This window comes from Euprymna scolopes, chromosome 29, assembly GCF_053919585.1.
Source record: "Euprymna scolopes isolate OS-2025 chromosome 29, ASM5391958v1, whole genome shotgun sequence".
In the NCBI taxonomy this organism is placed as follows: domain Eukaryota; kingdom Metazoa; phylum Mollusca; class Cephalopoda; order Sepiida; family Sepiolidae; genus Euprymna; species Euprymna scolopes.
Genome location: NC_136510.1, coordinates 70,906,844 through 70,923,061, shown reverse-complemented (window position 1 = coordinate 70,923,061; position 16,218 = coordinate 70,906,844). Strand labels below are relative to the sequence as shown.

The 16,218-nt window shown below is 31.7% G+C and overlaps 1 long non-coding RNA gene across 1 annotated transcript; it reads right to left on the bottom strand.

The window, feature by feature from the left end:
* Positions 1-284: 284 nt before the first annotated feature.
* On the bottom strand, positions 285-15,293 carry LOC145252705 (uncharacterized). The gene is made up of 2 exons (XR_013863649.1): positions 14,874-15,293; positions 285-3,726 (listed from the first exon to the last, which is right to left on the bottom strand). It is a non-coding gene; the product is annotated as an uncharacterized LOC145252705 (long non-coding RNA).
* Between the last annotated feature and the right edge of the window lie 925 nt (positions 15,294-16,218).

Here is a 16,218-nt window from a genome sequence, read left to right as displayed (position 1 = left end):
AGTTCCTAATATTTTATCATCTTTTCCCGTTAGGCTGTTTTAAGGCCATAGTCATTTGAAATGGTGACATCAATAATGAGCAGAGTTCTTTCCTCCAATAATTTTATTCCATTCACTATTATAAAACACCGGGTGTATTTTACCAGTGTTATTTTTCTTTTCCAATTTTTTCTCACAAAAATAAAGATAATTTCATCTAGTGAAAATATAAAAGCATATTTTCCTTATATTTTATACACATTATAAAAAGAAAAGAAAGTAATAATGAATGACGAGTCTAGTAATAAGTTTAAATGATAATATTTATTTCTATAAAATACATACATCTTGGAAAGACAGCAAGTAGCTGGTGAAATGTACCAGTGTTTTAATATTTGATTATTTGACAGTTTGGGATCAATACTTACAAGTGGTGGCGTGTTTTCTTTGTTGTTGTTCCTAGGTGTATGTGTTGGTGCTTGTGTAGGTAGTTGTGCCGGTGTGTAGGTAGTTAGAGTATTTTTAAACAAATTTTTTGTTTTGTGTAATTGTTATTCTTAATCTGCACATAATCTTTTTCATTTTGCCAATTGTTGTTGCTAAGTAGTGATGTGTCAAACTGTCAATGTTTTTCATTTATGTATAATGTGTCATCTATATTATTTAAAAGTTCTGTTTGTTTGTTTTTTTTTATTAATGGTGAGAGTTTGTCTAGTAGTCATCTTTGATCATGTAGGTCCTCATCTCATATGCTCAAGTACACATCTGGATTAGCTTTCAGATTTGGGTAGAATGGTTGTTTGCCATCATCTGTGTTATCGAATATCTTTGGTTTCATTGTCAGAAAAAGCTTCATCTGATGGTATTGTTGACTCATCATCTTGTTCATCTCATTTTTGTTTCTAGATAGTTGTTTTCTTTGTTGTCTTTCTTTGTCCTTGTTTTGGTGGACTTTCAAAGTTTTCTGGTTTGGGTTGGTATATTTCGCCTGTTCATAGTGGGCATTCCTCATGATTGAATTTTTGGCTATATTTTTTACTTGCCCAGTCTTGAATGAAGTCATACGATATTCCACACCACATTCGAGGAGATAATTTTTTTCTCCGCAATATTTTAGTTGGTCCAGTGGTTGTTATACTTTATAGTATAACATTTTTGCCTTTAGTGGTTTTCCTTCATTTAATATAATTTTCCATAGCTCCTTATTTGACATCCTTAAGCATAGTGTTCTCATTAACCATTCATTTTGTTTTTTTGTGTTACTCTTTGTTGTGGATCCTTCTAGCATGATTCATGTTGTGCTGGTAAAAGCATAATTCATTTGTGAATATTAAACATTTGTCTGTGCATCCTTCCAAACGTGAAGACATCTTCATTTTGCCATCACATACTTCCAAAGTTTACTACTCCTACTTTTATGCATGTTTTTCCTGCATTCATAAACAATTAAATTTTTGGTAATGTTTGATGGAAAATATCAAACAAATCTTTTGCAAATTCTTCTGCTTTCAGTCGTTGATGTTTGTGTTGCATTGCTGAATGTATCATTTTTTAGATTCCACTTTTCAAATGCTTGCTAAAATCATATATACACCTGAGAATTCTGTTGTCGTTATTCACAAAATCAGCACAGAGACAAATTTATCAAAATTGAAGTTTTATTTACAATTAAGCTTTTTGTTCATCGAAGAGAAAAAAAAAATTAGCTGTAAGGGGTGGTTGTGTGTGGAATGTTGACAGACAAATGCTAAAGATGTCAAACATGCTTGCCATTATGTTTGCTTTCTTCTATTATTTTTGTTATCTCTTATATAGACATTCCTGAGAATGTGAATATTAAGATATATTTTTCTTTTCTATTTTGCATTGCACAATTTCCTGACCTGAAAAGTAAACAGTTCTTTGTTTTTGTGATAATTACAATTCTGATCATTTTATGGGACACAAGAATGTAGATCAAATCTCATCTGGAATGTGTGTGTGTGTGTGTGTGTGTGTGCACACATCTGCTTTCAAATATACATCGCCATGTCTCTATATTCAACATTTGCACCAAGCTCATCTCTACAAGCAAATACATATTTCCCGGATCTGATGACCATTTTGTTTTTTATTTGTCTCCAAATGCGTGCTGCGATTTCTTTGATGTTGACTTCTGTTGTGATCTCTTGTATTAGTTTGTTTAGATTGGGGGTGTTCCCTATTACATTTTTTGTTTCATTTTACTTCAGTTGAAGTTCTCAGAAATCAATAGGCCCACTACCTGGGGCTAACACTTGAACTCTATATGAAATACATAGATATTCAAATGTTCCATTAAAGTTCTTTATCTCTCAAACACTGAGTTAGTAAAGAAATTGAGAACATAATTTTTCTCCCCTCAATTTACCATTTTCATATGTTGTAGTATATCTTTCATGTCGGTCTCTTGGTCTTACTGGATTCCAAGACAAGAATTTATCTAGTCTGGTTGAGTAGCTTTGTGCTATTACTTGAGGTAACATCACTTGGAGAAGATGCACCATTCCTCGTAAAAGCTAATGTGGGTTAACCATAGAAAGGAGATCGATCTTATTTGGGCTGCGAATATGAAATGTGATTTTGAATATTTGGTCAGAGTTTACTTCTAAGGAAAAGTATTCTCATGCCAGGATATTCTGACAAACCCATATACAGATAGACCTTAGACATGCAAGGATAATGTCTAGTAGGCATTCAAAAGCCAGAATTGTTAAGAGCAGGCCTTTCAGGTTTGTTGAGGGCAGTGACTGGTCATGTGATATTTTAAACCAGGGTTTGATTTAAAAGATAAGCCACAAACTTCACAATTATAAGGTTTCTCTCCTGTGTGAGTTCTTACATGCATTTTTAAGTTTCCTTTCGTAGCAAAGGAAGAGCCACACACTTCACAAGCAAAAGGTTTTTCCCCTGTGTGTGTTCGCATATGTGTATTCAAAACGGATTTCACTGTAAATGATGAACCACACACTTTGCATGAATACGGTTTCTCTCCAATGTGTGTTATCATGTGAGATTTTAAAAAATAATATGTCGAAAATGTTGAACCACACACTTCACAAGAATATGGTTTCTCTCCAGTATGTAATCTCAAGTGACATTTTAAATTAGATTTTGTTGTAAATGATAATTCACAAACTTTACACGAATAAGGTTTATCTCCATTGTGCTTTCGCATGTGGCATTTTAAGTCACAGTTTTTTGTGAATGACCAGCCACAAACCTCACAAGCGAAAGGTTTCTCTCCAGTGTGTATTCTCATATGACATTTTAAAATAGAATTTGTCGTAAACGACCAGCCGCACACTTCACAAGAATATGGTTTCTCTCCAGTATGTCTTCGTGTATGTGTCTTTAACGTCGCTTTCGTTGCAAACGATACCCCACAATCTTTGCAAGAAAATGGCTTCTCCCCAGTGTGGGTTCGCATGTGTGCCTTCAAAACGGAATTCACTGAACAAGATAAACCACAAAGTTCACATAAAAATGGTTTCTCAGATGGATGGGATTGCATATCTATTTTTTCATCAGATGTGATTGTTAATGATCAGTCTAACACTTTAGAGGAATATGCGTTATCGATATTTGCATGTATTTTCATGGGTTTCTCAGATTAGGTTTGATATTTGTTAATGAAAATTTAATTTATCCATTTACTTCCAAATAATAAATTTTCTATTCCATATTTTTCCAGATGATACTTCCATCTTTCTTCATTTTCACTTTTCCCTGTGAATAAATAAGAAATTAATTTACAACTGAAAACATTAATTGCACACACATTTCTTTCTACAAGAGTCTTTAACAATAAGTAGTTGTGTAACTGGGAAAGAACCTCATTTTTAATTTTATTGCATGTAAATAGCGAATTGATATTTGAGAGAGAAATTAAGTAAAAATAATAATGAAAAAGAAAAAGAATGGTTCAAAAATCTTTAATGGATATTAATATAAAAGACTGTTATTGATTTATTTGGATTGTTCGGACTAAAGTTCTCATCTTGAGTGTTGATTTTACAATGTTTCTGCAGATGTATCTTGTCACACTGATATCTTTTTGTCAAATTCAGGAATCTGCATGGAAATTTGAATGGAACACTTTATTTAATCCAACGGGTAGCTTTTGTTTATGACTGATGGAATGAAAGAAAACTACTCCTTGGATTAAATAAAAGGGTTCCATTCGAAATTCCATGCAAATTCCTGAATTGGATAAAATGATTGCTTAGTTTGACAAGATATATCTACAGAAAGTCAAAGGTTATAGTAACTGGCACACTCAAAATTCATAATTTAACATGAAAACTGAATCTAAAATTAAACTTATTAAGATATAGTTCAATTTAATTAAACAAAAAATAATATTAATTTTTTTTTAAAAGTTTGATCTCTTATAGACTTTTCAGGGCTGTTTCTAATTATCAAATTTACAATCGTCAATTACAATCTAATATTTATCAGATTTACAATCGTCAATTACAATCTATTATTTATCAAATTTACAATCGTCAATTACAATCTATTATTTATCAAATTTACAATCGTCAATTACAATCTATTATTTATCAAATTTACAATCGTCAATTACAATCTATTATTTATCAGATTTACAATCGTCAATTACAATCTATTATTTATCAGATTTACAATCGTCAATTACAATCTATTATTTATCAAATTTACAATCGTCAATTACAATCTATTATTTATCAAATTTACAATCGTCAATTACAATTTATTATTTATCAGATTTACAATCGTCAATTACAATCTATTATTTATCAGATTTACAATCGTCAATTACAATCTATTATTTATCAAATTTACAATCGTCAATTACAATCTATTATTTATCAGATTTACAATCGTCAATTACAATCTATTATTTATCAAATTTACAATCGTCAATTACAATCTATTATTTATCAAATTTACAATCGTCAATTACAATTTATTATTTATCAGATTTACAATCGTCAATTACAATCTATTATTTATCAAATTTACAATCGTCAATTACAATCTATTATTTATCAGATTTACAATCGTCAATTACAATCTATTATTTATCAAATTTACAATCGTCAATTACAATCTATTATTTATCAAATTTACAATCGTCAATTACAATCTATTATTTATCAAATTTACAATCGTCAATTACAATCTATTATTTATCAGATTTACAATCGTCAATTACAATCTATTATTTATCAAATTTACAATCGTCAATTACAATCTATTATTTATCAAATTTACAATCGTCAATTACAATCTATTATTTATCAAATTTACAATCGTCAATTACAATCTATTATTTATCAAATTTACAATCGTCAATTACAATCTATTATTTATCAGATTTACAATCGTCAATTACAATCTATTATTTATCAGATTTACAATCGTCAATTACAATCTATTATTTATCAGATTTACAATCGTCAATTACAGTCTATTATTTATCAGATTTACAATCGTCAATTACAATCTATTATTTATCAAATTTACAATCGTCGATTACAATCTAATATTTATCAGATTTACAATCGTCAATTACAATCTATTATTTATCAAATTTACAATCGTCAATTACAATCTATTATTTATCAAATTTACAATCGTCAATTACAATCTATTATTTATCAAATTTACAATCGTCAATTACAATCTAATATTTATCAAATTTACAATCGTCAATTACAATCTATTATTTATCAAATTTACAATCGTCAATTACAATCTAATATTTATCAAATTTACAATCGTCAATTACAATCTAATATTTATCAAATTTACAATCGTCAATTACAATCTATTATTTATCAAATTTACAATCGTCAATTACAATCTAATATTTATCAGATTTACAATCGTCAATTACAATCTAATATTTATCAGATTTACAATCGTCAATTACAATCTAATATTTATCAGATTTACAATCGTCAATTACAATCTAATATTTATCAAATTTACAATCGTCAATTACAATCTAATATTTATCAGATTTACAATCGTCAATTACAATCTATAATTTATCAGATTTACAATCGTCAATTACAATCTATTATTTATCAGATTTACAATCGTCAATTACAATCTAATATTTATCAAATTTACAATCGTCAATTACAATCTATTATTTATCAGATTTTCAATCGTCAATTACAATCTATTATTTATCAAATTTACAATCGTCAATTACAATCTATTATTTATCAGATTTACAATCGTCAATTACAATCTAATATTTATCGAATTTACAATCGTCAATTACAATCTAATATTTATCAGATTTACAATCGTCAATTACAATCTATTATTTATCAAATTTACAATCGTCAATTACAATCTATTATTTATCAAATTTACAATCGTCAATTACAATCTATTATTTATCAAATTTACAATCGTCAATTACAATCTAATATTTATCAGATTTACAATCGTCAATTACAATCTATTATTTATCAAATTTACAATCGTCAATTACAATCTAATATTTATCAGATTTACAATCGTCAATTACAATCTAATATTTATCAGATTTACAATCGCCAATTACAATCTAATATTTATCAGATTTACAATCGTCAATTACAATCTATTATTTATCAAATTTACAATCGTCAATTACAATCTAATATTTATCAGATTTACAATCGTCAATTACAATCTATTATTTATCAAATTTACAATCGTCAATTACAATCTAATATTTATCAGATTTACAATCGTCAATTACAATCTATTATTTATCAAATTTACAATCGTCAATTACAATCTATTATTTATCAAATTTACAATCGTCAATTACAATCTATTATTTATCAAATTTACAATCGTCAATTACAATCTATTATTTATCAAATTTACAATCGTCAATTACAATCTAATATTTATCAGATTTACAATCGTCAATTACAATCTATTATTTATCAAATTTACAATCGTCAATTACAATCTAATATTTATCAGATTTACAATCGTCAATTACAATCTAATATTTATCAGATTTACAATCGTCAATTACAATCTAATATTTATCAGATTTACAATCGTCAATTACAATCTATTATTTATCAAATTTACAATCGTCAATTACAATCTAATATTTGGCAGATTTACAATCGTCAATTACAATCTATTATTTATCAAATTTACAATCGTCAATTACAATCTAATATTTATCAGATTTACAATCGTCAATTACAATCTATTATTTATCAAATTTACAATCGTCAATTACAATCTATTATTTATCAAATTTACAATCGTCAATTACAATCTATTATTTATCAAATTTACAATCGTCAATTACAATCTAATATTTATCTGATTTACAATCGTCAATTACAATCTATTATTTATCAAATTTACAATCGTCAATTACAATCTAATATTTATCAGATTTACAATCGTCAATTACAATCTAATATTTATCAGATTTACAATCGCCAATTACAATCTAATATTTATCAGATTTACAATCGCCAATTACCAAAATGGAACTAAAGAATAAGTAATGTGCATTCAAACAAACAATGTCTAATCTCACAAAAACCCAGTGAAAAATTTTAAATCAGTCGGTTCTCTCAGCTGCAGATTGCCAGTTCATATTTAAAAGAAATTCATTAAAGATTTTTTATCAATTTTATTTATTTATTGTGAAAAAGATTTTATCCGCATAGTTATTTTTAATTGCTTATGGCTTAAAAGTTATTGATTTTCCATGACTGGCATTTTTAAGATTATACAAATATTGAGATAATTGATTATGAATCACAATATAATGATTCAATTTTATAACAAAATCACTGCATCAAAATAATTATAGAAATGTTCAAAATGACAAATAAAGCTTTGAAATCGATCGGCTCACATGAAGTGGCACCAATGGAAATCAATTTCAGATTCAATCTTTGAAGTTTAGAAATTTCATGGTGCTATGATAAAACTGATTAAAAAGAAAGTTAACTTTAAGAAATGCTAGGGTATAGAATTTTACAGTGGAGTTAGTATGACTTGTGTTCACGTTTAATATTCTCTACAAAACATAAATTGGAAAACGCTATCTGTGTTCTAATAATGTTTGTCCATTACTTTCAAACATGACCATGATTATGCAATAATTTTGTGGATTCAGAGATGACTCAGCAATCTGATTTGAGCTCTGAAGTATTTGCTCCATGTGGGATGATTCTGTAGCAGAAGTGCTTACTGCTCTGTATTTTCTAATAGTGTTTCCTCTTGCATTCTACAATGCATGCAGATTCACCAAGTGTAGCCTCTTTGGACTAAGTTTTCTCATAAAGTGGAATACAAACCATACTTTTTGAAGGAAAATTTCAAGGTGCTCTTGAACCATTTCAGCTGTCTTCCTATAGTTCTTTTTCCTGTGGACATCATAAACGCCTGACTTCCCACTGCAGAAGGTCGTGTCGTTGTTCATGAGGATCTCTTCAGGCGCCCCCTTTCATAAAATATGGGCTCCAATTTATGGATGATACTGGAGAAATCCTGTTTTATTAATGGGCGCCAGATTGCGAACCTTGTTGGTCCACAATCAATCAGGGTGAGAAAGTGCTGGCTGCCATAGTTGGTTATGTCCATACTCAGTCGGCTCCAAGTCGTGTCTACTCCCAGCCGATCTTTCCACCAACTAGCTAAGGCAGAGTCGATTGACTGGCATGTTTGGCATTTCTTGACTACCGCTTTCACTGCACTTTTGGGCACCGATGGATTAGACAACTGTACAAAATAACATGTCCATCTCACTCCGGGATACCCACTGAGATGGTGTATCTTCCTGATTTTGTCCACCACCTCAACAGAGGTGGCAATAATAATGGTACTGACTCAGCTTCCTTCTTCATAGTGTCATACTATCTCTGTGGCACCCGAGTAAGCTTATCACCAAAGTTGCAATTTGAAGTGACCAGTACCGCATCCACAGACAGGCTGTACTCTATTACCAGCTTCCTTACAGTCTCCAACCTCCATCTGATCAGCATCTCGGTGGCTGCCTTAGTGTGCACCTTGGTCTTGCCTGTCAGTGTGTCTGATATCCAGTGGTACATGCATAGTGAATCAGTGTGTATGCATAATTTCCTGACTTTCCACTGGCGTGCCACATTGATGCCTTTTATCACTGAATCGAGCTCTGCCAGGTTGATATGAGCAGCGTCATTTGCTGGTCGCAACCAGCAGGCGTCCTCAATTGCAGTCCCATTCTTCTCCAACAGCATACCAATCGCCAGAGAACTCACATCCACCCACATATTCAGTTCATCTCCCTGCATGCATCAATCTCCTTTGGCAGGGTCATCCTGCTTTACCCTTGTGATGGTCTCCTTTCACAGACTTTGCTGACTAAGCTTACCCTCCTCTTTATGATGCCTGTTGCCACACGAGTTCATCCACACACTGGTAGGTGCCCCAGAAGCTTTCCACACAGGGAGAATACTGCTCTCCTCGTGAAGACATCTGGCACTTCAGGAATTGCAGTTCCACGCCCCCATTTCAAGGTTCCTTGCTCCTGTCGAACGTTCAGGTCCAAGTCACGGGCGCCATCCTCCAAACGTTCTGGGTTCTTGCAAATCAAACCAAACTCAGCCAGTTTAGACCTTACACGTGATGATGACATGTCTTTGTTCGCATATATGTCATTAAGTTATGCCGATGTCCCTTCTTTTATCGTTTCTTGTGACAACACAGCATTGATGATGGTCTTAATTATTTGGGGTGTCACGTTCAGCCTGAAGCCTAATCTAGTAAGGCAGTACCTCCTGCCAGCAAACATCACTGAAATGGGCACATCGTTTCACTGATCCAGACCTGCAGGTACGCTTTTCTTAGATACAAGAGGGACACACTGGAACCCTGCTGATGCCACTCTCATAGCTGGCTGGTACAAATGTCAGCATCTGCCGTGAACGCATCAACATGTGCGTTTAGTTTGCGGTAGTCCATCACTTGCCTCACCTTGTTTTGTTGTGCTGAGCAACTGCCATCAGTGGGATCAGGCTTTTGGGAGGTCCAAGTTTCTCATAGGGGTAGGGAATTAACCAGCTATCCATGATCCAATTGCAGAATTCCTCTTCATATGCAGGCCTCATTTGGTTGGGCACATGGTACTGTGACCTCATTCCGCAGTTTGGCTGGTTCCTGGTTTTCTGACCACTTTCATGAGGCTGTCCAAGTCTCCTGCTGCTGGTCAAATTCGACAACAAAGTCTGGTTGGTCAACCTTCAGTGCAGCACACACTGGAACCTTCTGAAACTGTACCGTCCCTGTCTGCATTATGTGAGCACCACCTAGGGCTCTGATGGCATCATAGCCTAGAAGCAGGTTTCTTGAGAACTACTAGCCTAGAAGAGGTTTCTTGAGAACTACTAGCACTTCAACATCAACCTAATTTCCATTTCTTGTACGAATATTCACAGTGCCCACCCCGCAACATGTCCGTGTCTCTCCATTGAGGGTGGTCACCAAACAATACTGTCAACTTCGTCAGCTCGGTCAGAGAAACGTTGACAGTTTCGCCTGGATGTAAGGTTCTTGCCGCAAATTGCTCCCAAGCAGTGGCAGGGTTGATAGCAAACGCCTTGTATAGTACTGTTTTGATCCTTTCATAATTCTGTTTTTCCTCAGGACTAAGCTGTTAATATACCACAAAAGCCCCGCTTGACAGACGTAAAGAAACCATGTGTTCAATGCTTTTCACACTAAACAGGCAATGCAGTTCTGCCTTCTCCATCTAGTCAAGTACCGGGGTCGAGCTATCGAATTCTAGTATTAATTTAAGGTCGAACTTGTCCCCCATTATGCTGAAATAATTAGCAATTAAATGGATTGGTAAACAGCAAAAATAAATAAATAAGTAAAATAAACAAAAAGTTCAGATAGAATTATCTCCATTATCTCTTCATATGACTTTTAATGTGCGCACACGGCACACTACACACATTGGAAAGCAGGAAGACTGACCTGACCTTCCACCTACATACAGCGCTTTAATAGTCCCAATTGGCCACTCATCTATTACTGACCTTGCTTAACTTCGTCACTCACAACTTTTACTATCAACTTCCAACAAACCTTCCCCCCCCTCACGTCTGCCAACAAGCATTTTATTAAGAAACTGACTCCATTCCATTTCCATATGTGTGCAGTGGGTGGTATGATCTCGTGCAATTCCATGAGACTACACCTTATAATGCCATGGCCGCCATCTTTAATTTCTCTCTCAGATCCCACCTGAAGGTAAGTCGTATAGCCACATAATGCACACACATGTGGGCGTTTTCTTCTTTGCTTATTATATTCAACTCTACAGCTGTTATTTTAACTCCAATGCATGGCACTACTTGCATTCAAACTTAATAAACGCTTTAATATAAGTTCAAACAAAAAACTTATCCAGGTAGGTAGATGAGTAACATCTGACCATTGGTAAAATTTATTTGTTATATATTTGTTTCTTGACTACAAGGTGTCCCCAATTTCTTGTGTAAAATCACCAAATTTTTATGTAGAATCAGCGACGTCATCATTTTATGTGTAAATCAAATTGTATGTAAATTTGATGGATGGTCAAAGGCACTAAAAATGAATAATGAAAGTAAGGTTTATTTGCTATTGCTTATTGTGTTAATTATATTAATTCAAGACCTCTGTACATTATTTGGAAAATAAACGCTAAAATGAAGTTGCACTCACTACAAATACAAATCTTATCACTATTAAAATAATTTTAAGCTGTGATTGAATTTGCTAGTTTAAAATTGCTAATAGTCGTTTTTATGTTTTATTAAAACATATTTTTTAATTGGATACCATTACTTAAATTCTATGTTTAAAACTTTACATCGCAGAATACTGGAATTTAAATAATTAGAAAAATTTTTAAATAGATTATTTTCTAGAATTCTGAGTTTTTTGTAATTCAACTAATTATATTAAATATTAATGAGAAAAAACGTTTTTTTCTTTTTCCACATATTGATTTTATATATATTTTTTATTTACAAGTGAAGGTAAGCTGGAATAAGAATTGAGTGTTTATATATAAAAAATTTTTTCAATTATTTAAACTCTTCAACTTTATAAAATGTTGGAATTTTGCTCAACATAAATTTATGCTGTTTAGTTTTTGTAACATGAAATATGGGGTGGGGAGACACACCTACAAAAAAATATTTCCCCTCATATATTTAACCAAAACTCCCTTTAAAATACAAATTAATTTAAAAATGAATAAGTAATGAAAATTTCATGAAAACCTGACCAGTAGTTGAGTTTTGTTAGATTTCTTAAATATGGGCATGTGTACACGTTTAAAATGCCGACTGTATAGGAATGTTGTTTTAAGGTATTGATAATATAAATAAAATTTTAGTCTTTTCAGTATTTTCATATGCTGAAAAACATTTTTTAGTAAATTTTTATTTTCTTTCCACCTTAACACTCACATTTAAATGACAACTTTTAAAGGTTTTCAAGTATGCTGAAAACGAATATCACATTTAAATTTTGCCTAGATACGTAGTTTTCTGGATATTAACATTTTTTTTCCAATGTATTAATAAATGTCAATAGTATTCGCTATTCTAAACGTGTTGAAAATTCTCCGACACCATAGTTAGAAGGTAGATCAGAGTTGGGTCTGATGTAAAGTTTGCGAAATATTGCTAAGTCACAGCTCAAACTCTGTCAGGGGTCTAAACTCTTCTATAAACAAGTGCACTTGAACTCTAGTAAAGATTACAAGTATAAAGGTTCCTTAGAGCCTTAACCGTCATCAGAACATTCAACTTTCCCAGAAGAAGTGATGCTTTTAAATAACCGGTACCAGATACATATGCAAATCACTTCCTTCCAGTAGGAGGTATAAAACTAGAGTCAAGAACGTGACTAGGTTTTCCAAAGTCAAAGGTAAAACCCGATCCTGCTCCGATCACCAACCTTCTCTTGACATCTAAGTCAGTTTAACGTATTTTTCTCACACATGGGAAGGAGGAAGTGTTTTCTGACACGCATGAGCATTAGTACTTTTCAGCTACGAAAAAACATGTCCACCAGTTAAAATATAATGGATTTCATTGGATAATAAAGGTATGAAACTACTTGTCTGCGCAAAATTTAAACGTGATATTCATTTTCAGCATACTTGAAAACCTAAAGGAGTTGTCATTTCTAAGGTGAATTTGAGGTGAAAAAAAGTAAAAAGATACTTTTTTTTTTAAATATTACTAGTTTATTTTAAGATGCCTCTTCTAAATTGTATAAAAGTTATGACAATAATATAAACTTACATTAATTACATCGCGTTACATATGGGAGGGAGTAATTCTGTAATACGCGTTATTGATCACTGTTGGTTCGTTATCTATAATAAAAACTGCTTTTTTTTTCTTTCTTCAGAAAACCTCCTACATGCTTTGCATGCATTTTTATGTAAGTCAAAAGCCTTATATTTTATGTATCTGTTATGGAATAAAGTTCTCCAAAAAAAAATTTCACTTAATTTGATCAAGTAGTTTTTTTTTTGTACAGCGAAAAAACAATTTGTTATACCGATCAAAAGGTAGCGATGTTTTGATTTTTAGGAAGAAAAAGCTATTATTTAAGATGCGGAAGGGGGTGTCGGCGCTTTAGACTGAGTTATCTCCTCATGGCATGTTCTAAAATCCAAACATGGCTATCTTCAGCGCGCTGTTATAAAAACGTGTTTTTCCGCTGTAAAAAAAAAAAAAAAGTACTCGATCAAATTAACTGAAATTTTTTTTTGGAGAACTTCAGTGCAAAACGGATGCGTACAGTATAACTTTTATTCTATGTTTTCATTTTTTTTAATGTCTTGATTAAACTGTACAAGTACCGAAACATTAAACAATAAATGTATTTATTTTAAAAAGAATGTGGGTTTGTATTACTGTACACAGATTCGAAAAAGTTGTCAAAAAACAAATATATAACAAATAAATGTTATCAAAGGCAAGATAAGTTACTTTTCTACCTAACTGGATAATTTTCTAGTGTTTTTATTTAATGTAACATTTATTCAGCTCGAAAAACATACAGTGTTTACCGATGTTTGGGAAAATTTAAAATGGCGCCCGACTCTCTCTCTCTCTCTCTCTCTCTCTCTCTCTCTCTCTCTCTCTCTCTCTCTCTCTCTCTCTTTGACACGGTAAGTTTGGGAAAAGGAGTTAAGAATAAAAAAACTAGACGAAATACTGTTAGAAACTCGCTCAATATATGTTACCGTGATATAGGCTGACATATTCGGTGGGTTTTTAACAGTATTTTGTACATTTTTTATTTTTAACTCCTTCTCCCAAACTTACCGTGTCAAAGAGAGAGTCAGGTGCCATTTTAAATTTTCTAACACATTGGTAAACACTATGTTTTTCGAGTTACATTAAATAAAAGCTCTAAAAACTTATCCAGTTAAGTAGAAAAGTAACTTACCTTGCCTTTGATAACATTTATTTGGTATATATTTATTTTTGACAACTTTTTCAAATCTATGTGTACAGTAATACAAATCCAAAAATGTTTTATTTCTTAATTTAAAAAAAAAAAAATACTGATCTAAAAGACGGACAGCTCACAATGGTATCTTTTGTTTATTAAATTATTAGGTGAAAGTACAGAATTATTGGTTAGGTTTCTAAATAATAACGTTATTATTTCAACACAGTTTGTAAAATGCCAAGTACCAAAAAATAATTTAAAAATTTTAACTTATTTTTTTGGTACTTTTTTGCTACTTAAAATTGTACGCAGGAAACATGTCTAGCTGGGAAATATTACAATTCAGTCGTAGTAGTTTACCAAATGAGAGCAGTTTCGGTAATTAGACTTACCTTTTTTTATATTTATTTCCTCTTATCTGGTTATTTTGGAATAATAATAACCTCACGTTTAATAATACAATGTAAATTAAAGTAAATATAGTTAAATTTCAAAAAACAATAACTCTTTTTTTCGTTAGTCGCCAAGGTAAAGACGGTCTTTCTCGATAGAGTTATCGTCCTTGGCAATGCTGTTTATTTTTAATCTTCTCATTCGTATCATGCGAAGAGGTTTATTTTTCATCTGTTAATTTTCGTTTGTGAAAATTTTAGAATCAAAAAGTGAAAAGTTTAATGTGAAATTCCTTTTCGTCTATCATATTCAAAAATGTACGATGATGGAGAAAATTAAAGATCTGTCTATGAATGTTCACACAATATTTTTGTGCAGACTGCAGAGTGCACTGCAGCGCCGAAAGTGGTCGGTTGCTCGGTGAACACTCTACAAAGTCCCTTGGAAAAAAAAAAAGAAAGAAAAACACTTTTTTCCACAAGTTTTTTTTTTTCTCCTTCTAATAGTAAAATAAAACGAGATTTTTCATTTGTTTTCAAATTGTATTTTTTTAAAAAAGGTGGGGGTGCTAATGCAGAGAGTGATCCGCGCTATTTTTAAAATCGTATTTCCACGTTTAATTAAAATTTTATGTTTTTTTTATTCAATTGCAAGGTTAAAGTACAGAATAGGTACAAAACACCCTCCCCTCCCCATGTTAAGAATGGCTTTTTAAATAATAACGTTATTATTTCAGCACGGATCACTCTCTGCATAAGTACCAAAAAAAAAAAAAAAAAAAAAAAGCAAATGAACAAAAAAATATTTGGCACTTCTGCATTACACAGACGGCGCCATTGTTAGAGGATGATAACTCCAATTTCTTGTTAGTCAAATAACACGGCAAATAAAGAGTTTTGCTATAAATGTAGGTACTCCTTTAGTAAAACTCTTTATTTGCCGTGTTATTTGGCCAACGAGAAATTGGAGTTATCACACTCTAAATGTAGGTACTCCTTGGGCGTTGAGTTCCATGGCGACCAGCATAAAACATAAGCGTCGCTCCCTTCCTGACGCAAGCGCATGTAACCTTATTTTTTTATTTACTGACGTTCTCGTAGTAACTAAACAATTATTTGTCACATTATTTATTTTGAAAAAAAAGTTTTACTCTTTATGAATATTGAAAGAAAAAAAGTTACTAAACATTTATTAATGTCTCATTTTTACAGACATTTGTTTTTTAATTTCTTTTTAAATGGTGACTTTTTATCGACTTTTTTTCTTTTAATAGCATTTGCAGATGGGTAAAAAAAAAAAACGAAAAAAATAACTAAGCCATTTACTGACAATTTCTCAGTATCT